The 25,354-nt window shown below is 53.5% G+C and overlaps 1 long non-coding RNA gene across 3 annotated transcripts; it reads left to right on the top strand.

Annotated features, from left to right (window-relative positions):
- LOC125319026 lies at window positions 1-2,667 on the top strand. 3 transcript variants are annotated; one of them, XR_007200562.1, is made up of 3 exons: window positions 1-544; window positions 580-1,287; window positions 2,397-2,667. It is a non-coding gene; the product is annotated as an uncharacterized LOC125319026 (long non-coding RNA). The 3 variants fall into 3 exon arrangements; XR_007200563.1 differs by having other exon boundaries at window positions 1-1,229; XR_007200561.1 differs by having other exon boundaries at window positions 1-1,287.
- The last annotated feature ends 22,687 nt before the right edge of the window (window positions 2,668-25,354 follow it).

Here is a 25,354-nt window from a genome sequence, read left to right as displayed (position 1 = left end):
CCCACCTCCGCCTCCTCCTCCTCCCCTTCCCCCTCCCCCGTTCCCGAGCCCCTCGCAGCCCGCGGGAGCAGCGGGGATGGAGCCGGGACAGGTCGGGATGGGCAGCGCGGGGCTCTCGGCTGCTCCCACCCGCTGGGGGCGGGGCAACCCGGCCCGGGGAAAGGAGAGGGAAACTGGGAACATTGGGAGCTGCACATCCAAACTGGGCCTTGCTGGGGACCCTGGGTGGGGACTTGCAGCCCTTGGGGCTCCTCTCGGAGCCTGGAGAGCCGGGAGGGGGAACGCAGAGAGGGCTGGGGGATCCCAGGAGTGGCATCACTGGCAGTCACTGCTTTGTACTGGGATCGTACTGAGATCATACTGGCAGTGACTGGGCTGTACTGGGATCGTACTGACATCATACTGGGAGTAGCTGGGCCCATGCCAGGGGAGACTGCAATCACACTGAGGGAGACTGGAATCATACTGGGATCATACTGGGAGTGAGTAGGAGCCTTTGGGGGGCAATTGAGACCATGCTGGGGGCAAATGGGATACCCTGGGAGTGACTGGAATCATGCTGAGGGTGACTGGGAGCAGCTGGGAGCAACTGGGATCATGCTACGAGCAACTGGGAGTGACTGGGTGCATGCTGGGGGTGACTGGAAGCAACTGGGCTTCTACTGTGATGAACTGGGATAATGCTGGAGGTGACTGGGATCAGACTGGCAGTGAGTGTGACTACACTGAGGCTGACTGGGAGTGGTTGTAAGCAAATGGGATCATGCTGGAAGTTACTGGGAGGAATTTGGAGTGACTGGAAAAAAAGTGAGGGTGAAAGAGAGCCACTGGAATCTGTGGGGGGCAACTGGTTCATACTGGCAGTGACTGGGAGCACACTGGGGTCATATTTGGATCCTGTTGGGAGTGACTGGACTAATACTGGGAGTATCTGAGAGTGACTGGGAAACACAGCATGCATATCATCCCCCATACTGGGGGTGACTGGGAGCAACTGGGAGCACACTGGGAGCAAATGGCATCATACTGGGACTGACTGGGTTGATCTAGGAAGCAACTGGAACCATGGTGGAGGCAACTGGGACCATACTGGGAGTGCTGGCATGCGACTGGGATCATACTGGAGGTTACTGAGATCATATTGGTGTTGTAAAGGAGCAACTGGGATCACACTTTGGGCTACTGGGAGCAACCGAGAGAAACTGGGATGATGCTGCAAGCAAACTGGAGTAACTGGGAAGGACTGGATGCATGCTGGAGGCAACTGGGATATACTGGGTGTGACTGGTATGATACTGGGATAAGAAACACCTTACTGGGACCACTGGGAGCATCTGGGAATGACTACGGACATGCTGAGGGCAACTGGGATATACTGGGAGTGTGTGTAACCATACTGGGGGTGGCTGGGGATACACTGGGAGCGACTGGGATTAACTGGGATTTACAGAGCCTTTCCTGGGACAGCTGGAAGTGATCCCCCCATTCCCCTGCCCTCCCTCGGGCACTGCCGCATCTCCCGACCTGCGCCACCGGGATCTGCCCGGAGCAGCGCGATGGCTCCAGCGCTGGGGCTGGGGGCTCCTGGGGCGGCGAGGGGGGAGTGGGACCCAGGCACCCCCTGGGACCCCCCTGAACCGCCATTCCTGGGAACGAGACCCCCATAACCCCCATTCCCGGGAATGGGACCCGCCTGAACCGCCATTCTGAGGGCCCCTGGCATCCCCTTTCCTGGGCACAGGATTCCCTGGACACCCCATCCCACCTCTCCCAGTCCCTGCACTCCCTTTCCTTGACTCTGAGCACTTGAATCTCTTTCCCAGCTCTCCCAGCTCTTCAAGTCTCTCCTCTCCTTGACCTGTGGACCCCCTGGATCCCCAAACTCCCACCCCCCCAGATCTCTGTGTCCCCCCAGTTCTCCACTCCCTGCAGTACCTGGAAGTGGCGCTGTCAGAGCCCGGCCCGGGGGTCCCCCAGTCCCTGATCACGGGAACGTGGACGGGACCCCCTCCGAGCGCTGCCACAGCGAGCGGGGCCGGATGGAGCTGCAGGCATGGGGATGGGAGGGGGAGCCGAGCCGGGATATTGGGATAGCCAAACCCGGGATACTGGGATAGCCAGACCCGGGATACTGGGATAGCCAGACCCGGCTCAAGGAGAGGAACTGGCACATGGCCGACAGTGACCTGGAGACAGAGCCAGTACAACCAGAGCCGGGGGAGTGGGGGTGAGCCGGGGGCTGGGCTGGAATCTGTGGGAATAGGGTGGATCTCTGGGGATGGGATCTGTGGGAGTGGGATGGGATCTGTGTGCCTGGCATAGGAATCCAGGGAGCTGCAAGGGGCTCCGTGGGGCTGGGACACGACTCCGTAGTTCCATTCTCTCCTCGTTCCCAGGTCTCCCCACGGTGCAGGTGGTTTCCAGCTGTGACCTGTCCAATGGAGTGTCCATGGATCCCACTGGCACGGCTACGATGGGTGGGATTTCATCTCCTTCCAGCTGGGATCCAGGAGCTTTGCAGTGTCTGACGATGCCACCTGGATCCCCCAGAGGTGCTGGGAATCCAAAGGGATCCTGCCAGAGCAGATGAAGCATTACCTGGGACACACCTGTGTGGAAGAGCTCCCAAAATACATCAGATGTGGTTGGGAGGCTCTGGAGCACAAAGGTGGGTGTGGGGGGAAATTCCTATGGGAATGTGGGATTCAGGAAGGATGAACTTGGGAATGCAGGGATTCCCATGGAATTTCCATGGATGGATCTCACTCTCGTCCCAGTCAGGTGAGAATTCCATGGACGGATCTCCCCCCCAGCCCACTGCCATGGGAATTCCATGGGGAAATGACTGGAATTTATGTCCAATCAAATCCCTGCTGCAATTCAATGGGACATAAATCCCAATCTTTTCCCCAGGCCGGGTCTGTGGTGCCCGTGGCAGTGCCAGGGGAGTGCCCTCTCCCTGCCCGAAGCCGAGCTCGGGCCTTTCCTTCGGTGTTCTCTGCCCTGCCCGGGGCAGGAGGGCACTGACAGAGCAGCTTTGGTGGCACCAGGCACCGGCCGGGCTCCGGCCACTGCAGGTGGCTCCGCGGGAATGTCCAGCACCAAAGCTTCAAGCGAACAACAGCTCCTGGAGGGGATTCTGCCCCCTCTGCCTGTCCTGGGAGCCCAAGGCAACGCCCCGGGCACGACAGCCCAGAGTGCTGGAGCACAGTGTCCCTGGGCCAGGCCATGTTCCCTGGCTGTCCCCTGTCCCTCAGCCATTTCATGTCCCTTGTCCATTCCATGTTCCCTCAGCTGTCCCATGTCCCTTGCCCAGGCTGTCCCTCGGCTGTCCCATTTCCCTCGGCTCTGTGGGGCCGGGGGTGGCAGCAGGACCTGGGGCAGCGCTGGGGGAGAACAACCCTGAGCCCCAGCTGGGCCAGTTCCCCCAGTTCCACCCGGGGGGCCCAGGTCACTCCCAGTATGGGTCCTGTGGTGTCGGCAATTGAATGGGACCCAGACCAGCAGGGAATCTGAATGGTTTATTCAAAGGAGTGAGTAGGTTTTATACACTTTTCTAAGGCACAGTAGTTCCTTATATGGCGTGACCTATCTCGTGTTGCCACATCAGCAACACACGGGGTCTGCCCTGTGACACCTCCTCCCCCCAGGGCCCGGTGGAGACAAGCCTCTCTGTGCTGCCTTGTGCTCCTTTGTTCTGCCATGTGTCTTTGCAGGCAGGTTTTACAGCTCACAACCTAATTCTCCTTTATAATTCCCCATAATTCCCCCTTTTCTGTTTTATATAATTATGACAAGTGATTAAACAGATACAACTTTGAGAAACAATGTGAAGTTGTCTAAAACTTTCCCCATTACTCAGAGTCTGCAACTGCTGGGAGGTCCTGTTTCACAGTGAAGACTTAGAAAGTCTTTCCTAGGCAAGACTTCTAAGTTTACTTTGAAAGAGGGTCCAACTTTAGTAAAATCAAATCAACAAGTCAAAATGACTTGATTACACTTTTAGGGCAGAAACACTTGGGTCTGATAGTATAAATTCTTAGTCAGCCAGGGCTAGGGTTTGGCCAGAGCCTTAAGCCATGACTGAGAAAGTTTCCCTAAAATACTTATAAAATTGCTTAGAAACATTATTAATATCATTCTGAATGTGATTGAAACATTAAGAACATATAAACTTTTTTAGTCTTTCGCGGGGGGCACACCCCATCTCTGCATTCCTCCTTTTCTGTTCTAACAATATATAACATGAACATTTTTAACATAACATGCAGTTTTCTTACTATGAACAGTAGAATAATACATCTAAATCCAGGTCTTGGAAAATTACAATTATAATAACATTAACTCTCTAAGTGGTTTTAAAAGGTAACAAGCCTAGTTCCTGCTTCAGCTGCAGGAACGACATGCTTAGCCTGCAGCCGTGCCCCCACAAGCTGGTGCAAATGCTGCATGCTGCAGCTCCCCCAGCCCCGAGGAAGGGGCAGGAGACAGGAGCTCAGCTGTAGTGGCTCGAGCCTGGCCGGCCGCGTGGGTCTCCCCGCCCGCGCGTGCCCCGCCGGCCATGCGGGCCTGGGCGGCCACGCGGGTCTGGCGGCCGGCAGAGGTGCACCAGCCCGTCTCTTCACCTCTCACATGCAGAGAGCCGCCCGTGGCCCCCGCCATGCGCTGAGCAGAGCCACAGCCCCGCTAGCTTTCAGTGCTGCCGATCTCGCTGTGAAAAACGAGGTTCACTCTCCTGTTAGAATTTAAAGAGTTTAATATAAAGACAATAAGAGACACACAAAGTAAAGCAAAGGGATAACGGCTGGGTGCATTGGCGCTCTGCCAAGAGCACACCTGATGCCCGAGGTGAGTCCTTTTTATACCATTTTTACTGTCTGTTCTCTATTCATATTAAAACTTTTCCAGGAATTGATCTGCATGGCCACTCCTTGGGTCCGCCTTTTTAGAGCATGCGTAGTCTTTGGCCTTGTGGTTTTATTTCTTTTGATTCTTGGGGTTGGGCCCGCTAGGTAAGAGTCGATGGTAGGGTGGATCTCTTAATTCTCCAGACAGTCAGGGCTGATTGCAGCTTTGGGCCTCTTTGCTCCCCGGGCAGAGCGGTGATAGCGGCTCTCGGACCCTCCTGGCCGCCTGTTCTCCGGGCGGAGCAGCCTTTGGGCCCTTTTGTTCTCTGGACAAAGTGTTGATTAGCAGCTCCTTGGGCCTCATCCTCTGCTCGCTTGGAGGTTATCTTACTTGCTCACACTTGCTAACATTCTTGCTAAAACGAGAGAAAACTACATCCACACAGAAAAAAGCATTTCTAACATTATATAATATCTACTTTAATACTTTGTGAGAAGCCAATACTATAATATATGTTCATAACATCACCCATCTGCAGCGCGAGGGTGGCCCTGGGCGCGGCCGTGGCTTTCTATGTGCTTGCCACTGTGGCTCGCTGCCATGCGTTCGCCGGCGCGGTACGGCCCTGCCACTCGCTTGCCAGCATGTGCTCCCCGCCATCGTGCGCTCGCTTTCCCCCCTGCCACATCTGCCGCCGCCAGTGCACTCTAACAGAAGGCAAACAGAGAGGGAACACGCTACCAGGACGGGACCTCCCAGCTCCAGACACTTGCCACGACCCAGCTCCAGCTGATGCCGCGTGGCGCAGGGCAGCGTGAGCTTTACGGTACCATCCGGCTTCCCTCCAGGGTCAAACAGGTCGGGGGACGAGGGGCCATCTTCTGGTTCTCCTCCCCCAGCCCCAACAGACTTACGGTCGCTTGGTGGCAGTGCAGAAGGGCTTGGCACAGTTACTGCGGTGGCACAAGCGGCTTTTTTTGTCCGGTCTCCGGGTGCTGCATGCACCACGAGCGCCTTTACACACTGTCCTCCATGGATACAAAAGCTTTGTCAGCACTGCGTTGCCACGTGTAAATCATCCCACAACATGTCCTCTAAAGCGTCCCATGTCTGAGGATTAAAAATATTGGTCCTATCTAAAGTTGAATCACAGTCTTTTACTGAAAACAAGAGTCTGTTCAAATCTGTAGACTCAACTTTCCTGCCATGTTTCTTTATAACCTGTTTTGACGTGTTTGGGATGTTCTGTTCTTGGGATACTCCATCCCCTACGTCCCCCATGGCTCAGCTACAATTTGTAGGGATTATTGCTGGCCACCTTTCCCACTTCTCTCAGCAGCACTTCCAAGTCCCACGGGGCTCACCGACAGACGCACAGATAGGCGTTTAATAAATTCTCACACGGGGACACCATTTGTCGGCGACTGAATCTCGGACCCAGACTGGCAGGGAATCTGAATGGTTTATTCAAAGGAGTTGGTTTTATACACTTTTCTAAGGCACAGTAGTTCCTTATATGGCGTGACCTATCTCGTGTTGCCACATCAGCAACACACTTTGTAGGGGTCTGCCCTGTGACACCTCCTCCCCCAGGGCCCGGTGGAGACAAGCCTCTCTGTGCTGCCTTGTGCTCCTTTGTTCTGCCATGTGTCTTTGCAGGCAGGTTTTACAGCTCACAACCTAATTCTCCTTTATAATTCCCAATACTGTGGCTCCCAGTCACCCCAATATGATCCCAGTCATTTTCAGTTACACTCAGTATGATCCCAGTATGACCCTGGTCACTCCCACTATGATCCCTGCATGGTCCCAGGTGTTCCCATTCACCCTTAGTATAGTTCCCAGCACTCCCAGTACAGTTCCAGTTTTCCCCAGTATGATCCCAGTTACTCCCACTGTGGTTCCAGTCCTCCCCAGTATGATTCCAGTATGAATCCAGTCACCCTCAGTACAATGCCATTTGCTCCCATCATAGTCCCAGTAACTCCCAGTATGATCCTAGTATCTCCCAGTATTATTCCAGTAACTTCCTTTATGGTTCCTCTATGATCCCAGTCACTCCCCGTCTCTCCCAGTATCTCCCAGTAGCTTCCAGCATAATTCCAGTCACTCCCAGTTGCCCTCAGGATGCTCCTAGTCACTTCCAGTATGATCCCAGTATGACCCCAGTCACCCTCAGTGTGGACCCAGTTGCTCCCAATATGATCCCAGTTGTCCCCAGCATTTCCTCCCAGTCTGATCCCAGTTGCTCTCAGTTGCCCCTAGCATAGACCCAGTCACTCCCAGCATGATCCTACTCTGATGCCATGATGATCCCAGTTGTCACCCGCATGCTCCTAGTTGCTCCCAGTTCCTCCCAGTCTGATCCCAGTGGCTCTCAGCTGCCCCTAGAACAGAGCCAGTCATTCCATGTATGATACCTGTATGTGTCCAGTAGGATCCCAGTCTCCCCCAGCATGGTCCCAGTCAATCCCAGTTGCTCCCAGTGTAGATCCAGTCACTCCCAGTTGCTCTCAGTGTGTTCCCAGTCACCCCCAGTGTGGTTACAGACACTCCCAGTATAGCCCAGTTGCCCTCAGCTTGCTCATAATCATTCCCAGTCACAGCCACTTGCCCCAGTAAGGTTCCAGTCTCCACCAGTATGATCCTAGTGTCATGGTTTGACACTGGCCCAATGCCAGGCATCCACAGGAGTCCCTCGCTCACCCTCCCTTGCCACAGCTGGGCAGAGGAGGGAAAAGGAAAAAAAATTGAAGGCTTTGTGGGTGAGATAAGGACTGGGAGAAAACACTTCAAGGATGAAACAGGCTCAACTTAAACCAGAGGAGGATAATGAGAAATAAAGTAAGCCGTTAGAACACCTTCCCCCCCCCAGCCTCTCTCTCCTTCCCACCGACAGCGCAGGGAGACAGGGCACGGGGGTTTGGTCAGTTCATCACCGAGACTTCCTTCTGCTGCTCCGGGAGAGGAGTCCTTCCCCTGTGAGGCCGTGGGCTCCCTCCCACGGGAGACAGTTCTCCGTGAACTTCTCCAGCATGGGCCCACTGTCACGAGCAGCAGTCACACCGCACCTGCTGCAGCGTGAGCCCCTCCCATGGGCACACAGTCCTCGCAAAACTGCTGCGCCATGAGTCTGTCTTCCACAGGGTGCAGTCCTCCAAGGCCAGGCTTCTCCAGCCTGGGCGCAGGGCCCTCTGTGAGGAGCCAATTCAGTTTGAGTTCAGCCATTTTAGGTTGCCTCAACTCTGGCTGTCAGGGTTTTCAGAGGCATGCGGGGGCAGGGAGCGTACACCTGCCACTTGCAGGAGGCAGCCACGAGTGGGGGAAGCCTCATCTCTGGGGAGCCTTGGCCTGGCAACACCCCACACGAGGAAGGCAGTAGGAGACACTGTGGAGGGGCTTCTCCAGTCAGGTCAAGGGGAGGTCTCCACCAATGGACGGCCCAGGAAAGTTGGACTGGGCCAATGGTTCCCTGTCCTCAGGCAGCCTTTGGGAGGGGCCGGGGGAGTATAAAACCCAACTGCATCAGGGCTCACTGCTGCTCCTTCGGGAGGTCTCGCTACTGCCCGCTACCTGTGTGAAAAACAATGAGCCAATTCAAAAGTTGAAAGGGTTTTATTAACAAAAATTTAATAATTGACAACTACAGACCCCAAGTGGCAAGCTGCCTGCCTACAAAACAAGGGATGGAAGTACTGGGCACTTGGCTACGAGGGTTAGCCAAAGGCACAACCCTCGGGGCTTGCGCAAGGCCTGTTCTCCCCTCCCAGTGTCAATCAGGGTATCTGGACACATTTGTCCAGTCAGGGGCCGGGTTGGTTTGGTCCCTCTCTCATGCCTGCCCATAGCAGCCAGCTCATCCCTGACATCCATGACTGGAACCATACTGGAGGTGACTGAGAGCAACAGAGACCATGCTGGGAACAAATGGGATCATATTTGGAGTAACTGGGAGTGACTGGATTCATACTGGGAACAACTGGGCCCACACTGGCAGTGAGAGGGAGTCACTCTGGGCATGACTAAAATAATACTGGGAGTATCTGGGAGTGACTGGTGTCATACTGGGGGTGACTGTAACCATACTGGAGGGGGACTGGGTGCAACTGGGATCATACTGGAAGTGGCAGGAAGTGTCTGGGATCATACTGGCATTGAGAGGGAGCAGTTGGGATCACATTTGGGGTAACTGGGATCATACTGGGAGTGACTGGAACAAGACTGGCAGAGACTACGGTTCCTACTGGGATCATGCTGGGAGCCACTGGAATTACAGCAGGTGTGAACAGATCCTGACTAGGGCTTACTGGGAGCTACTGGGCCCATGTTGAGAGGAAAATGTGGACACATTGGGAGCAGCTGGGATCAGCTGGAAGGTACTGGAACCATGCTGAGGGGACTGAGACCACAACTGGGGCAACTGGATTCATACTGGGAGCAACTGGGACAACACTTTGGGAAACTGCCAGAAACTGGGACCATGCTGGAAGCAACTGGGAGTAACTGGGAAAGACTGGGATCATTCTGAGGTAACTGGAACCTTACTGGAGCAACTGAGAGTGCCTGGGAATGACTACAAGCATGCTGAGGCCAACTGGGATATACTGGGAGTGTCTGTAACCATACTGGGGCTTACTGGAATCACACTGGGAACAGCTGGGACCATGCTGGGGACAACTGGGACCACGCTGGGGGCACCTGGGAGCAACTGGATCTGTCGCATTTAAGTAAAACCTTATAAATTGAAGGCCTTTTTGCCTTTTTAAAATTATTTCTATGGCCTATTACTTGTGCTAGAGAAGGACCATGAGAAAAGTCCGTGAGAAGAAAAACAATTAATTTTTACCCATGAGAATGTAGTGTCAACAGAAGCATGAAAGTTAAACAATAGAAGGAGAAAAACAGCAACATATCTGCACCTGTTGTTTTTCTGAATGCTTGAATGCTTTTGCCATTGGTAGCCAATGGTAGTATGTTGTAGTTAGTAATAGCCAATGTGTCTATTGTAATAGTTTAGCAGCCAATGAATCTGTAACACGAATGAGAACATACAAAAGGTGTATAAAAGGGGCTTCTTTGTTTAATAAATGGCTTTTTGGCCCTTGAAAGAGGCACTGTCCATGTATGTCATGACTGTGCCCTTCTGCTGTTAAGTTTGGTTTGATTTTGGTTGTGTTCAGTTGAGATTAAGGGTATAAAGAGGGGGTGATTTTTGTCAATAAACAGATCTTCTTGGGACATACAAGGGAGTCTGTTGTCTTTGTTCCCCATTGCTACACAAATTGTATATTTATATTGCAGTATAGGATATAAAAACATGAATACACAATAGGTTGAATAGAAAAGAGTTCAAATTCCTGAAGAATTTTTCCGTTTTCCAATAAATTTGTAAGGCACAAGAGCACAGTCTCCAGATTTCCTTTCTCCTCTCTCCGAGCCATTGATGTATTTTCCACCTCAGTCCCAGGATGTGCCCTGGGAGCAGCGACAGCTCAGCCCCAGCGCCCACGGGAGAGTTCCTGGCTGGAACCTGGAAAGGTTGGAGCCAGCTGGGATTGGGCTCTGCTCCCAGGGAATGAGGGATGGGATGAGAGGGAACGGCCTCCAGCTGTGCCAGGCCAGGGTCAACTTGGATACTGGGAACAATTAATGCCTGGAAAGGGTTTTCCAGCCCAGGGATGGGTTTTAACGGGATCCTGGAGCAATGGGAACTGCACACGGTGGGACGCTTTCAGGCCGGATTTTGCCATGGTAAACAACCCTTTCCCTGGGTTTGGAATAAACCTGGAGTCAATCCAGGTCCCATGCAGGGCTCTGGGCACAGCAGGGCCATGAGTGCCTGTCATGGTTGGGCACTGGCCCTGCTCCAGGCACCCATGAGAGTCACTCACTGACCCTCCCCTGCCACAGCTGGGCAGAGGAGAGAACAATGTAATGAAGGGCTGGGAGAAAACACTCCAAGGGCAAAACAGGCTCATCTTAGAGGTACAAAGTGAGTTTATTACTGACAAAATCAGAGCAGGATAATGAGAAGTAAAATGAGCCCTTAAATTAACACCTTTTTTCCCCAAGCCCTCCCTCCTTCCCACCGACAGCGCAGGGGAAAGGGCGTTGGGGGTTTGCTCAGTTTGTCACCTGAGGTTTCCTTCCTCTCCTCAGGGAGAGGAGTCCTTCCCCGGCTGCACCCTGGAGTCCCTCCCACAGGAAACAGTTCTCCATGAACTTGTTCAGCATGGGTCCACTCTAACGGGCAGCAGTCCTGCCAAACCTGCTGCAGCGTGAGTCCCTCCCATGGGCACACAGTCCTCCCAAAACTGCTGCGGTGTTGGTCACTCTTCCATGGGGTTCAGTCCTCCAAGGACAGGCTGCTCCAGCCTGGGAGCAGGGCCCTCTCTGTTCACTGGGTCTCCCACTGGAGCACAGCCACCTTCAGGCATCCATGTGCACTGGCATGGGCACCACCCCCATGGGCTGTGGATGGATCTCTGCATCCCCCGTGGATCCCCATGGGCTGTGGATGGATCTCTGCATCCCCCATGGATCTCCAGAGGCTGTGGGTGGATCTCTCCATCCCCCTTGGATTCCCATGGGCTGCAGGTGGATCTCTGCATCCCCCATGGGTCCCAATCGGCTGCAGGGGCACAGCTTCTTCACCATTGTCTTCACCACAGCCTGCAGAAGAATCTTGGCTCCAGCACTTGGAGCACCTCCTGCCCCTCCTTCTCCACTGACTCTGGTGTCTCCATGTGGTTTCCCTCACATGTTCTCACCTCCTCCTCTTCTCTGGCTAGGAAAAAACTGTGCGTGCCCACTTTGTTGTGATTTTCTTCTTAAATCTGTTATCACAGAGGTGTCACCAGCCTCTCTCATTGGCCCAGTTTTGGCCAGCAGCATGTCCATTTTCAGAGCCATCAGGGATTGGCTCTGTCGGACACGGTGAAAGCTTCCAGCAGCTTTTTGCAGCAGCCACCTCTATGGCTTATCACGGTGTCCCACAGTGGTAGGGAGGAGAGGAGAGATCCAGCAAGCAGGCATTGTGCAGCAAGAGTCCCTTATTTAATTATTTTACAAACTCTTTTATAGACTTTTTTATTCATAGTCTAATTGGTCAAAGGATCAACCACCCCTTGGGGTGATCAGCTAAAATCCTAAAACATCCATTGTCAAAATATTTTTCTACTGTACTATAAACAAAGTTTTGCAAGGTCGTAGGAGTTCATAGCTTATAGACCTCTACTAATATCTTCCATGAGAGAGAAAAATATCTCATGAGACTGGAAAGAAGCAAGAAAAATTCTTGCTAGTTGCATATTTTTATCCACAATTCCCCTTTTTTTGTTTTTTAAGGTAACAATTCTACAAGGTATTAATCCTAAATAGAAATTTACATCAGTTATAGATTCTAAATATAGCCTTAAGGGCTTGTCATAGGTTAGCAAGCATAGTCCTAGAAGGGATGTCCTTGCTAAGGGGTGCTTACTGTTTCCTCTATGACCTGATAGAACCTATCAGCTGGCCAGTTTGAATATGGACAATTCTTTAAGCCACTTAAAGTTGTGACCGCCTCTGTGATCCACACTTAAGAACAGACAAACTCCCCCCTAAGCTCTCTCTCATTTCTGGCTCTGGGGCAGGTGGCTGCGGGGCCCGAGCGGGGCCCAGTGGGCCAGGCCCAGGCCCTGCTTAGCCCAGGCCAGGCCGGGCCACGGCTCCAGGATGACCCCCGCCAGCAGGGCTGTGGGCAGCCAGAGCGGCTTGGAACCACCCCCCTCCACTGCGGCCAAGATTTCAGCAGAGCGGCACCACTGTCCGGCAGAGGTCAGGTGACCAACAGCAATAAGCCACATTCCAGCTGCAAGGCCGAGGTGAGAGTAACACTTTTATTGCTGTGAAGAGCTGAAAACCTGAGGGAAGAGAGAGAGGAGCTGTTTAAAGCTGAAATTCTGTTGTGAAGCTCTGATATATCAGAGTATCCCGTCGTAATTTCAGAAAGATATGGGGGGTGGAGTGTTCAACTCACAAGCAAAAGCACCTGCGCTGAGATAGGCAGATGCTGACGCAGCTGTAATTTCATGAGATGTTTGGACAGGGAGAGATGGACCAGATGAGGACTTTTGCTCCAAATGGGAAAGGAGAAACCTCAGTTCCTAGAGATGCTCCCAGAGATAGTCCTAACGATGAAGATGAGGAAGACCCTTTGCTCCCAGGGAAGGAGAAGGGCCTCTGTTTTTTGTTTCTGAACGGCTCAACCTTAAAATTATACCCCAAAAACCTTCAAGAGTGGACCCTCAAAAGCAGTTGCGGGAAAACCAATTGCTATCTGTGTGTGACCTCTAAAAGCTGCAAGTCGGGGGAAGGGACTCACATGCCAGCAGAGAGACCTCTTCCTAAATGGACTGAACAATATTTGCAAGTGGGCGGCTGTCTCGTTGTGATATTGTTTTCATAGCACGAGCAACAAGAGACTTTCTTTCTAAATGGACTGAACAAGGTTATTATGGAAGTGATAAACAGACTGAACATCTTAAGGGTTGTCTTTTTACATTGTCAGTGGGAGAAGGGAGAAAGGTGGGGGGAGGAGGAGAGTTCTGAAGGTGGTATAATTTTTTTTTTCGCCTCTTTTAGGTCTGTTAATAAACTTCTTTATATTCTTTCAAGTTTGGTGCCTGCTTTGCATTTCTCCTAATTCTTATCTCACAGAAGATAAACAGTAATGAGTATTTTAGACCAAGCCACTACAGGGCTTTAACTATCTGACTCCATAACAAGAAATTTAAAGTTCAGTCTCTGCTTGTGGAAGGACCATCTGCCTGATGGTTGACATCCTGATCATCGTCAGAAGTGTCATTAGGCTGATGATCTACGTTCTGGTCACCATTTGGATGGTCTGCATTCTGGTCATCATTTGGAGGTTGCCTGTTCTGCCTCTGGTGCCGTAGGTCAGGGTGAACACATGTTGAAGGTAGCCACCATAGCCCAGTATCTGTGGAAACGCAAGCATACCCATGACCCCAAACGATAAGCTCATGCGGGCCTTCCCACTGGTTAGTGAGTAAATTCCGTACCCAGACTTTTGCCCGGGGCAGTTGTGTGTCGCCTGCAGACTGCAATGAGAGAAAATGATTCAGAATAACAGGATTATTTGAATTTTGTGGTGCTGTAAGGTGATTAATTGTATACAAAGCTTTTGCTAGTCGGCTCTGTGGGGTTTCTCTATGCATTCCCCTTTTTGTTTTTCCAAAACACGCTTCAAAGTACCATGGGCGCGTTCGACAATGGTTTGGCCAGTAGGAGAATGTGGGATACCAAAGGTATGGTCTACACCCCATAGGTGCAAGAACTGCCACATCTTCTCCGAGGCATAGGCAGGACCATTATCAGTCTTCACAGTAGCCCAGGACCAAGAAAGCCAATTTCCAATGGGCAATGACATCACGGCCCTTCTCTCCAGTGTGAGCAGAAGCCCACATAGCTGAGGAGAAAGTGTCAATAGACACGTGCACATATTTTAGCCAACCAAATTCGGGGATGTAAGTTACATCCGTTTGCCAAATCTGCAAGGCTTTTAGCCCTCTGGGGTTTAGCCCCGGTAGCAAAGGCACAGCAAGTCCGTGATAGTCAGCACAAGCGCTGACAATGTCATGTGCTTCGGTTGGCATCAAAGGAAATTGCTTCTGCAGGGTATGTGTACTTTGATGGAAGAAACTGTGCGATGCCTTGGCTTGTGAAATTTTGTCAAGCTGAGGCCCTACCCACGCAGGATTGGCCAGCATGTCAGCCCTGGCATTGCCTTCTGTTAAAAAGCCTGGTAAATCGGTGTGGCTTCGAATGTGCAGAATGTAATACAGATGCACACGAGCCTGAATTGCAGACCACAAGGTTTGCAACAGCGAAAACAGAGCCGCATTGTTCACCTCCTTCAGAAATGAACAATCGGAGTGTTGGGAGATATCTGCTACATAAGCAGAGTCAGTAACCAAATTCAAAGGTTCCTGTGAGAATCGTTGAAAAGCCATGGTAACAGCCCTTAATTCAACTAACTGAGCAGAGCCTGACTCGTGTTCCTTCAGCACCTGCCATTCCGATCCCTCCTTCCAGGTAACAATGGCTTTCCCAGTTTTCCCAGAACCATCCATAAAGATGCTGGGTCCTTGCACTGGCACTCAGCTATTTCTCGACCACAAGGAAAGTACGGTCGATTTTGCCCACTGCAGTAATTTATGGCTGGGCAGATGGTAAGTGATCTGCCCTGAAAAGTTTTGCAGCACACTTTGCAAAGGAGCACTATGGATAAGGCTCCACTCAAAGTATTCCTTTGAGATCGGAATGACAATTACTGCAGGATCCGCAGCCATCAGTTGCAAACACCGTTGGCGGCATTTGATTATCAGAGAAGCGACCAATTCAAACACTGTGGTCACAGTCCTTTTCGGCTGATGGGGCAAAAAGACCCATTCTAGGATATGCAAAGGATCAGACCATTGTGCATTCCACTGGCCAATGATACCTGTAGGACAGAGGTCTGGAATAGTAATGAAAACAGTGATAGCAATGGAGGGATCCACTTGATAAACCTGACAAGCGGCAACAGCCCATTGGACCTCCTGCAGCGCTCATCACACTTACGGAGTCAACTCCCGAGGTGAATTCAGATCAGGGTCCTCCTTTAAAATATTAAAAAGCAGAGAAAGTTACTTCGTAGTTAGACCTAAATAAGATCGTAACCAATTGATGACACCCAGCAGTTTCTGAGCATCATTCAAACTTTTAGTTGAATCCGGGAATTGCACCTCTTGGCGTTGGATAGTTTGGTCCCAAATTTTCACTCCTAAATATTTCCAAGGAGGATGCTGTTGAACTTTCTCTGGAGCTACCTCTAACTCATAGGCATGCAGACCAGCGAGCAGCTGAAGCTGTATTCTCAGCAGCTCATCCCAGGTGGACGCTGCCACCCAGATATCATCCATGTAATGGTAGCAGTGTGCATCAGGAAACTGCTCACAGACTCCGGATAAAGCTTGGGTGACATACCACTGACAGATAATTGGGCTGTTCCTCAACCTTTGAGGGAGGACCTTCAATTGGTATCTCTTAGCAGGTTCAGCATTGTTAACGGCAGGCACAGTAAAGGCAAACTTTGGTTTGTCATCAGGATGCAAAGGAATTGTGAAAAAGCAATCCTTCAAATTAATGATCAGGATGTCCCACCCCGTAGGAATCATGGTGGGAGAGAGCATGCCAGGCTGCAATGCCCCCATACCTTCCATTACTGCATTAACTTTCCGGAGGTCCTGCCATAATCTCCATTTCCCTGATTCCTTCTTAATTACAAAACCAGGAGTATTCCAGGGACTAGTGGAAGACACCATGTGCCCCTGTTGTAACTGTTCCCGAACCAGATGACGAAGGGCGTCTAACTTCTCCTTTGGTAGGGGCTACTGCAGCTCAAAGATTGGTGTGTTAGTCAGCCACTGTTGGGGTCTCCTCCCCTGCCATGGAGCCCTGGGAGATGGGCCCTGGGGGGGAGACACGGGGTTTCCCTGCCCCTGCTCAGCCTTGTTCCCCATTGGTTGGTTTGGGTTCCCTGGTGTGGCCAAGGACCCTGGGGTCCCATGACTGCAGAGTTCCTGAGCTGAGCCCCGGCCATGCGGCTGGAGAAATAAACATCTCTGAAACATCTACCACAAATCTGTCCATATATACTTCGCTTTCCACGAGACTCCTGGTTTGAAATATGCTTGTTGCAGTAATCCCCGCTGTGGGACAAGCCACCACAAAGGCAGTGTAGGATACTGTGTGCCCTCACGCACAGTGACCCCTATCAAAAATTTGTCCCAATCCATACCCCCAAGCTGCCAACACATCCCGCCGCCAAAGGTTAAGGGAAGTGGTAGTAACATAAGGCCTAATTGTAGCTATGTGCCCCTCTGAGTCCTTCACCCTCACAGGCCGTTCGCTTAAATAGCTCTGTGTGGTTCCTCCTACTCCTGTGATGGCCGATCCCACCGGGGCTAAAGGCCATGAGGGAGGCCATGCAGAGAAGGAGATGATAGTTACATCAGCACCCATATCAATCAAACCTCGAAGCTGAATCCGGGGCCGATGGGCGTTCGGCAGGATCAGGGTACATGTCATCTTTGGCCTTTGGTCAGAGATGTCTGCAGTCCAGAAGGCCTGCGGAAGTCCTGTAGATCCACTGCCGTTATCTTTGTGAGTTTGTTGTTCTATGCTGGGGACACAAGACTTAAAAGGCACTAAGTTAGCAAGGCAGGTCTTTTCAGGAATAGTGACAAGGGGTTTTTGCGTGGAGACCGTAGCATGAATCTGACCTGTAAAGTCAGCATCAATAACTCCTGAGTGCACTAAGATTCCTTGATGGGCAACATCAGGTTTTCCCACCAGCATTGTACTGGATCCCTGGGCTAGGGGTCCATATGCATCCAAGGGAACCTTATAAATACCACTAGAGTCTAAGACAACTGCTGCTGAGGTGTGGGTGTCAAAACCATCTGATCCCTGGCTGCTGTCTGTAGGGTAGCTGAGTAGGCTTGTGCCTGTACCTGTGCCACCCTCTGGGGGAGCGACTGCATCGGAGAGTAATTCCCCTTCCTTGCACCCCGGCAGAAGTTTCCCAACAAAGGCCGACCATCGGCATGAGTCTGGGATCTACAATAGTCCGAGCAATGCCCTGGCCTGCCACACCTCTTGCACTGGGGCATCGGTGTGTTCTCTTTTTGGCTCAGCTTAGGCCGTTTCTGTTTTTTCACGTGTTTGGTTTGCTTTGGTTCACGACCAGAAGATGCATGAACAGGCTGCAAAAGCGCAGCCAAAGCAGACCTTTTCTGGTTCCCAGATCCCACCTTAGAGCAGGCCTCGACCATGTCTGTGAGTTCAGGTTCTCCTGGTAATGCATCTATGATTTTTCTGTGCTCCTCGTTCGCATTATCTCTCACTAACTGCCTTAACATCTGCTTTAACCTGTCATCGTCAACCTGCTTCTCGAGAGAAGCAGTGACCTTCTCCATGAAAAAGAGATATGACTCGGATCGCCCCGAATTATTTCAGTATATCGCTTTCTAGGAGCAGCCATCTCTATGGTTTTCAACAGGGCTGTCATGCCAACCTGTTGAGCTTGCTGCAGGATGCTAGAGGACAAGGTACCCTGGAGATTGGGATCAGAGAAGGCACCAGTCCCCATAAGAGCATCTGTCCCCACTGCATGTCTAGGCTCCTCAGCAGAGAGCTGCATATTCCCTAATGCAGCCTTGTCGGCCAGCTTTCTCCAGGTAGTCTCAAAAACTGCACATTGTACAGGTTGAAATAGGATTTGACCTAAGTGTCTGATATCAAATGGAGCAAGCAAATCCGTGTTTATTACCCTTATCATTTGCATAACCTCAGCAGAACCTAGCCCATGTTGTGTAACCTTGGATTGCAGACCCTGTGCAACCTTCCAGGCAATTACCTCATGCTTATCATGCTGGCCTGAATTTGGGAGAGCCTTATACACTGGGAAAGCTCGGATCTCCCCTTTCAGGGTGTCACTACCATCCTGAACTACTGGTGCAGCCTGTGGATGCAGTGTAACAGCTTCCCGATTACTCTCAGGATCTTCAACTCTGCATGGCATCCCCAGTGTTTCCAATAAATCCCAATCGCCTTCCTCCAGAGCCCGCATCTTAAGTGACTCCCAGAAACGGTTGTAGTGGGTCAGATGCACTGTCACAGTGCAGTCCGGGAAGGTCCAGGGGCGAGACCGGAGCAGCCTTTTCTTTTGCTGCCCGGTACAGCGGCATTACACCCTGGGGCCAAAGCCTCCTCTGCCTCTGTCTTGGTTTTGAAAGACAGGTGTCTGCTAAGGAAGGCAGAAGCCTCTCTTGAAGTGGCAGATATAACCCCTTTTCCCTCTGAGTTATTATATTTTGAAATCAAGGGCCTTTAGGCAAAGATGTGGGAAATAGGAATAACAGTTCTTTACTATATATATATATATATATATGTATATAACCAGTCAAACAAAACAACAACAACTATGGCAGTAACAGCAAACAATCACAAACCCAGTGCCAGCCTTCTCGGCTGTCAGGCCCTTTCCCCTCGGGTGCAGTTCCGCTCGCAGCCGGCAGGGGCGCTGGCGGCTCCCGGTGAGCAGGGCAGGTGCGATGGTTCCCCCGCGGCTGCAGGGGGCGCTCCGGAGCGAGCTCGGGGAGCACGCGGCACCGGTGCCCTGGGATCCCGGGAGGGATGGAACAAAGGCTTCACAAACCCCTGGGCAGCCGATCCCGGACTCTCAGGAACAGCAGGCTGGAACAGCAGGCTGGAACGGCAGGCACAAGCACAAATCCTGGGTGGCAGACGAGATGTATCCAAAAGGGGAACCCCCTGGAGGTCTGGGCAGGCAGGGCGAGCATGGCTACAACGCAGCGAAGGCTCGAAGCAGCAGCGGGGAAGGGCAGCCACAGCCCGGCCTCCAGCAGGGCAGGGAAAGCGGCTTTGGGATCCCGGCGTTGTTTCCAGCAGAAAGAAAAAACAGCCGAGAAAAAGGAACCAGCAGCTCCTTTCTCTCCAGCTTCTCTCTCCAGACGCTGAGAGCGAACTGAACCCACACCCAGGTGAAACAAAAGAGTGGCCAGGCCCTTTTTGTCTTCTCTTAAGCACCCAGCGATTTATTGTCTTAGTAACAGAATGGGGGAAAATTCCTTTAACAGAAAAAAACCTAGATCTCTTAAAACCCCAACAGAAGGAGATGAAATCCCACCCATCGTAGCCGTGCCGGTGGGATCCATGGACGCTCCGTTGGACAGGAGGTCACAGCTGGAAACCACCTGCACCGTGGGGAGACCTGGGAATGAGGAGAGAACAGACCCATGGAGTCGTGTCCCTTGCAGCTCCCTGGATTCCTATGCCAGGCCCACAGATCCCATCCCTCTCCCACAGATCCCATCCCTCTCCCACAGATCCCACCCCTAGAAATCCAGTCCATTCCCACAGATCCCAGCCCAGCCCCCGGCTCCCCCCACTCTGGTTGTACTGGCCCTGTCTCCACGTCACTGTTGGCCACGTGCCGGTTCCTCTCCTTGAGCCGGGTCTGGCCATCCCAATGTCTCAGGTCTGGATATCCCAATATCCTGGGTCTGGCTGTCCAAATATCTGGGGTCTGGCTATCCCAATATCCCAGGTCTGGCTGTACCAATATTCCGGGTCTGGCTGTCCCAATATCCTGGGTCTGGCTGTCCCAGTATCCTGGGTCTAGTTGTCCCAGTATCCTGGATCTGGCTATCCAAATATCCCAGGTCTGGCTATCCCAATATCCTTACTCGAGTCCCGCTCCCATCCCCGTGCCTGCAGCTCCATCCAGCCCCGCTCACTGTGGCAGCACTCGGAGGGGGTCCCATCCACATCCCCGTGATCAGGGACTGGGGGACCCCAGGCCAGGCTCTGACAGCGCCACTTCCAGGTACTGCAGGGAGTGGAGAACTGGGGGGACACAGAGATCTGGGGGGGTGGGAGTTTGGGGATCCAGGGGGGTCCACAGGTCAAGGAGAGGAGGGACTTGAAGAGCTGGGAAAGCTGGAAGGAGGTTCAGGGGCTCAGAGTCAAGGAATGGGGGTGCAGGGACTGGGAGAGGTGGGATGGGGTGTCCAGGGAATCCTGTGCCCAGGAAAGGGGATGCCAGGGGCCCTCAGTGTGAGGGAAGGAGGGTCTGGGGGCTGGGAAATGCAGGAATGGGGGCCCAGGGGTCCCAGGGTCAGGGAAAATGGTGTATCTGGGGGCTGGGAGAGGCAGGGTGACCAGGAAAAGGTTGTGTTGGTGCCGGATAAGGGGGTGCAGGGGGGTCTCAGTGCCAGGGAAATGGGTAAAAGGGCATCCTGGTTCTCAGGAATGGGAGTCCAGGGGGGTCTCAGGGTCAAGGAAAGGGGAGTGCAGGGACTGGGAGAGGTAGAAGGGAGTTCCAGGGGGCCCCTGTTGTCCTGGGTTGCAGTGTATTCTATCACCATCCTCGTAAGTTGTTGAAATCAGGTGGGGCCGTGTTTCCTTGCCTCCTCCCCCCAGACTATCTTGCTGTTGATTGCCCATCATTGTCCTGCCGCATGACTCAGAGATAACTCCCTCTGGACTATCTTCTGTTAATGAGCCTAATCAACACCTGGCCTCATGTCTCATTACCCCATTGTGAGATGCTCCACCCAGAGGGAGGAACCAAGCATCCCATTGTGGATATAATCTGGGACTCTGAACACCAGAGACATCCCTTCCCACTGGATTTCCAGAGGACAGGAGCTACACAGCCACCACTGGACCTTCTGAGGAAGAGCAGACCCTTTTTCTACAGGATCACTGCTTCAGAGGACTGCAGCCACCATTCAACCAGACTGCTACCACCCCCCCTGACTAACAGGGTGTCAGGTTGTATCTTGACTCTGTCAGTTTGAACCAGTGTTTTCTTCTACTTTTATTCCTTTTCTTTAATTTCCCCATTAAATTGTTATTCTGACTTGGTGCCTCCCACTGGTTTGTTTTCAAACTAGTACACCTGTGCCCAGGACAAGGGAGTCCAGGGTTTCCCAGAATAGGGGGATAATGGGGGGGGACACCTGCCACATCCGGGAAGGGGAGTACAGGGGGTCTCCGGTTTTGCAGAAAGGTGGGGCTCGGGGCTGGGAAAGGCAGGAATGGGGGTCCGAGGCATTCCAGGGCATCCCAGGATCCAGAACACAGGAAGTCTGAGGCTGGGAGACATGGGAGAGCCAGGAAAAGGGGAGCAGAGGGGTCCTGATGTCTGGAAATAAGGGATTTAGGGGGGTCCCTGTGGAGGATAACGGGGAGCAGGGGGGTCCCGATGCTGCAAATGGGGGTTCAGGGGGTCCCGTTCCGGGAAACAGCAGTTCAGGGGGCTCCCGGGGGGGCCAAGGTCCCACTCCCCCCTCGCCGCCCCAGGAGCCCCCGGCCCCAGCGCTGGAGCCATCGCGCTGCTCCGGGCAGATCCCGGCGGTGCAGGTTGGGAGATGCGGCAGTGCCCGAGGGAGGGCGGCGGGAACGGGGGGATCACTTCCAGCTGTCCCAGGGAAGGCTCTGTAAATCCCAGTTAATCCCAGTTGCTCCCAGTGTATCCCCAGCCACCCCCAGTATGGTTACACACACTCCCAGTATATCCCAGTTGCCCTCAGCATATCTGTAGTCATTCCCAGACGCTCCCAGTGGTCCCAGGAAGGTGTTTGTCATCCCAGTATCATACCAGTCATGCCCAGTATATCCCAGTTGCCTCCAGCATGCATCCAGTCCTTCCCAGTTACTCCACTTTGCTTGCAGAATGATCCCAGTTGCTCTCAGTTGCTCCCAGTAGCCAAAAGTGTGATCCCAGTTGCTCCCTTACAACACCAATATGAACCCAATAACCTCCAGTATGATCCTAGTCACATGCCAGCACTCCCAGTATGCTCACAGTATAATCGCAGTTATTTCCAGTCACTCCCAGTATGGGCCCAGTTGCCTCCACCATGGTTCCAGTTGCTTCCTAGATCAACCCAGTCAGTCCCGGTATGATGCCATTTGCTCCCAGCATGCTCCCAGTTGCTGCCAGTCACCCCCAGTATGGGGGATGATATGCATGCTGCGTTTCCCAGTCACTCTCAGATACCCCCAGTATTAGTCCAGTCACTCCCAACAGGATCCAAATATGACCCCAGTGTGCTCCCAGTCACTGCCAGTATGAACCAGTTGCCCCCCACAGATTCCAGTGGCTCTCTTTCACCCTCACTTTTTTTCCAGTCACTCCCAGTTCCCTCCAGCATATTCCCAGTCACTCCCAGTTCCTCCCAGCATGATCGCATTTGCTTACAACCACTCCCAGTCAGCCTCAGTGTAGTCACACTCACTGCCAGTCTGATCCCAGTCACTTCCAGCATCATCCCAGTTCATCACAGCAGAAGCCCAGTTGCTTCCAATCACCCCCAGCATGCACCCAGTCACTCCCAGTTGCTCCCAGTCACCCTCAGCATGATCCCAGTCACTCCCACTGTATCCCATTTGCCCCCAGTATGGTCTCAATTGCCCCCCAAAGGCTCCTACTCACTCCCAGTATGATCCCAGCATGATCCCAGTCTCCCTCAGTGTGATTGCAGTCTCCCCCGGCATGGGCCCAGCTACTCCCAGTATGATGTCAGTACGATCCCAGTACAGCCCAGTCACTGCCAGTATGATCTCAGTACGATCCCAGTACAAAGCAGTGACTGCCAGTGATGCCACTCCTGGGATCCCCCAGCCCTCTCTGCGTTCCCCCTCCCGGCTCTCCAGGCTCCGAGAGGAGCCCCAAGGGCTGCAAGTCCCCACCCAGGGTCCCCAGCAAGGCCCAGTTTGGATGTGCAGCCCCCAATGTTCCCAGTTTCCCTCTCCTTTCCCCGGGCCGGGTTGCCCCGCCCCCAGCGGGTGGGAGCAGCCGAGAGCCCCGCGCTGCCCATCCCGACCTGTCCCGGCTCCATCCCCGCTGCTCCCGCGGGCTGCGAGGGGCTCGGGAACGGGGGAGGGGAAAGGGGAGGAGGAGGAGGCGGAGGTGGGATTGGGGAGAGGCGGGAGGAGGAGGAGGAGGAGGAGGAGGAAGAGGCGGAGCGGCAGCGGGAAGCTGGAGGAGAGGAGGAAGCGCTCGGCTCCAGCGCTCCCTGAACTCGCAGCCCCCCGGGACCATCGCCCCCCGTCCCGCAGGTGCCCGGGGAGGGGGAGCTCGCCCCAAATGTCCCGGGGTGTCCCTGGGTTTGGGGTTTTTTGGGGGGATGTTTGGAGCTTGCGGGACTCCAAAGCCGAGCCGCAGATGCCCTCGGGGGGACATCGTGGGGTCCCGGGAGGTGTTTTTAGGGGTGCCGGTGGCGGTGGCGGCAGAGCCCCGGCGGGGGCGGGGGGATGCGGGTCCCCCCGCGGTGGGGGTTGGGCTTCCCGGGCCGGGCCCTCCGAGCTCTGCCGGGGCCCCGTGGGGAGCGCGCGGGGGCGGGGGGACACCGGTTTTGGGGACCCCCGGGAGCCCCGGCTTCCCTAAGCGGGACCCCAGAGAGAGGAGAGCCCCAGGAGCCCAAAGCGGGGAGCCCGAGAGGGGGGACCCTTGGGATTGGCGGGACCCCGGCGGGGGGGTCTGGGGGCTGCAGGGGCGGCACGGCCGGGAAAGGGGCTCAGGGGTCCCGGGGCCGGGAAATGCCTGCTCCCAGTATGAGCCCAGTTCCCCCCCACGAGTGGTTCCAGTTTCCTCATCAGTCCCAGTATGAGCCCAGTTCCCCCTCCGAGTGGTTCCAGTTTCCTCATCAGTCCCAGTATGAGCGCAGTCAGTCCCGGTATGATCCTGGTCACTTCCCCTCACTCCCTGTAGGATCTCTGTTGCTGCCAGTATGAACCCAGTCACTCCCAGTCATTCCCCATTATGATGCAATTTAGCCCCCAGCATGGTCCCAGTTGCACCCAGTTCCTTCCACTTTTGTCCAGTGTGTTCCCAGTTCTCCCAGTTGCCCTTAGCGTAGTCCCTGTCACTGCCAGTATGATGCCAGTCTCTCCCAGCAGGGCCCCAGTCACTCACACTTGCCCCCAGTGTGGTCCCAGTTCCCCCCAGCACATTCCCAGTTGCTCCCAGTGTGGTCCCAGTCACCACCCGCATGGTCTCAGACACTCCCAGTATATCCCAGTTGCCCTGAACATTCTCGTGGTCATTCCCAGGCACTCCCAGTTACCTCAGCATGGTTCAGTTGCTCTCAGTTTTATCCCAGTCACTGCCCGTACATCCCAGTTGTCATCAGCATGCATCCTATCATTCCCAGTTGCTCCCAGTCTGATCCCAGTGTATCCCCAGTTGGTTCTCAGCATGGGCCTGGTAGCTCCCAGTAACACCCAGTCAGAGTCCATTGACATCCACTATAATCCCAGTATGATCCCAGTCACTTCCAGTATGATGCCAGTGGGCCCCAGCGTGCTCCCAGTTGTTGCCTGCCAGTGCCAGCATGAGCCCAGTAGCCTCCTCTATGATCCCCGTGACTCCCAGTCTCTCCCAGTATATCCCAGTCACCCCCAGCATGCTCCCAGTCCTTCCTACTTCTTCCCAGTTGCTTTCAGCATGATTCCAGTTGCTCACAGCCATTCCCAGTCAATCCCAGGATGATTCCAGTCACGCTCAGTATGATCCCAGTCTCACCCTGCTGCTCCCACCGTAATTCCAGTATGATCCCACTTGCCCCCAGCATAGTTCCAGGTGTTCCCGGTTCCTCCCAGTATGATCCCAGTTGCCCCTAGAATAGTCCCAGTCATGTCCAGTTGCCCCCAGCATAGATCCAGTTGCTCCCAGGTGCCTCCAGCATTGTCCCAACTGTTCCCAGTGTGATTCCAGTAAGCCCCAGTATGGTTACAGACACTCCCAGTATATCCCAGTTGGCCTCAGCATGCTTGTAGTCATTCCCAGGCACTCCCAGTTGCCCCAGTATGGTTCTAGTTACCTCAGAATGATCCCAGTCTTTCCCAGTTACTCCCAGTTGCTTCC

The sequence above is a fragment of the Corvus hawaiiensis genome, chromosome 35 (assembly GCF_020740725.1).
Source record: "Corvus hawaiiensis isolate bCorHaw1 chromosome 35, bCorHaw1.pri.cur, whole genome shotgun sequence".
Lineage (NCBI taxonomy): Eukaryota > Metazoa > Chordata > Aves > Passeriformes > Corvidae > Corvus > Corvus hawaiiensis.
The sequence above is the reverse complement of the archived record's forward strand: the minus strand, read 5'-3'. Positions and strand labels throughout refer to the sequence as shown.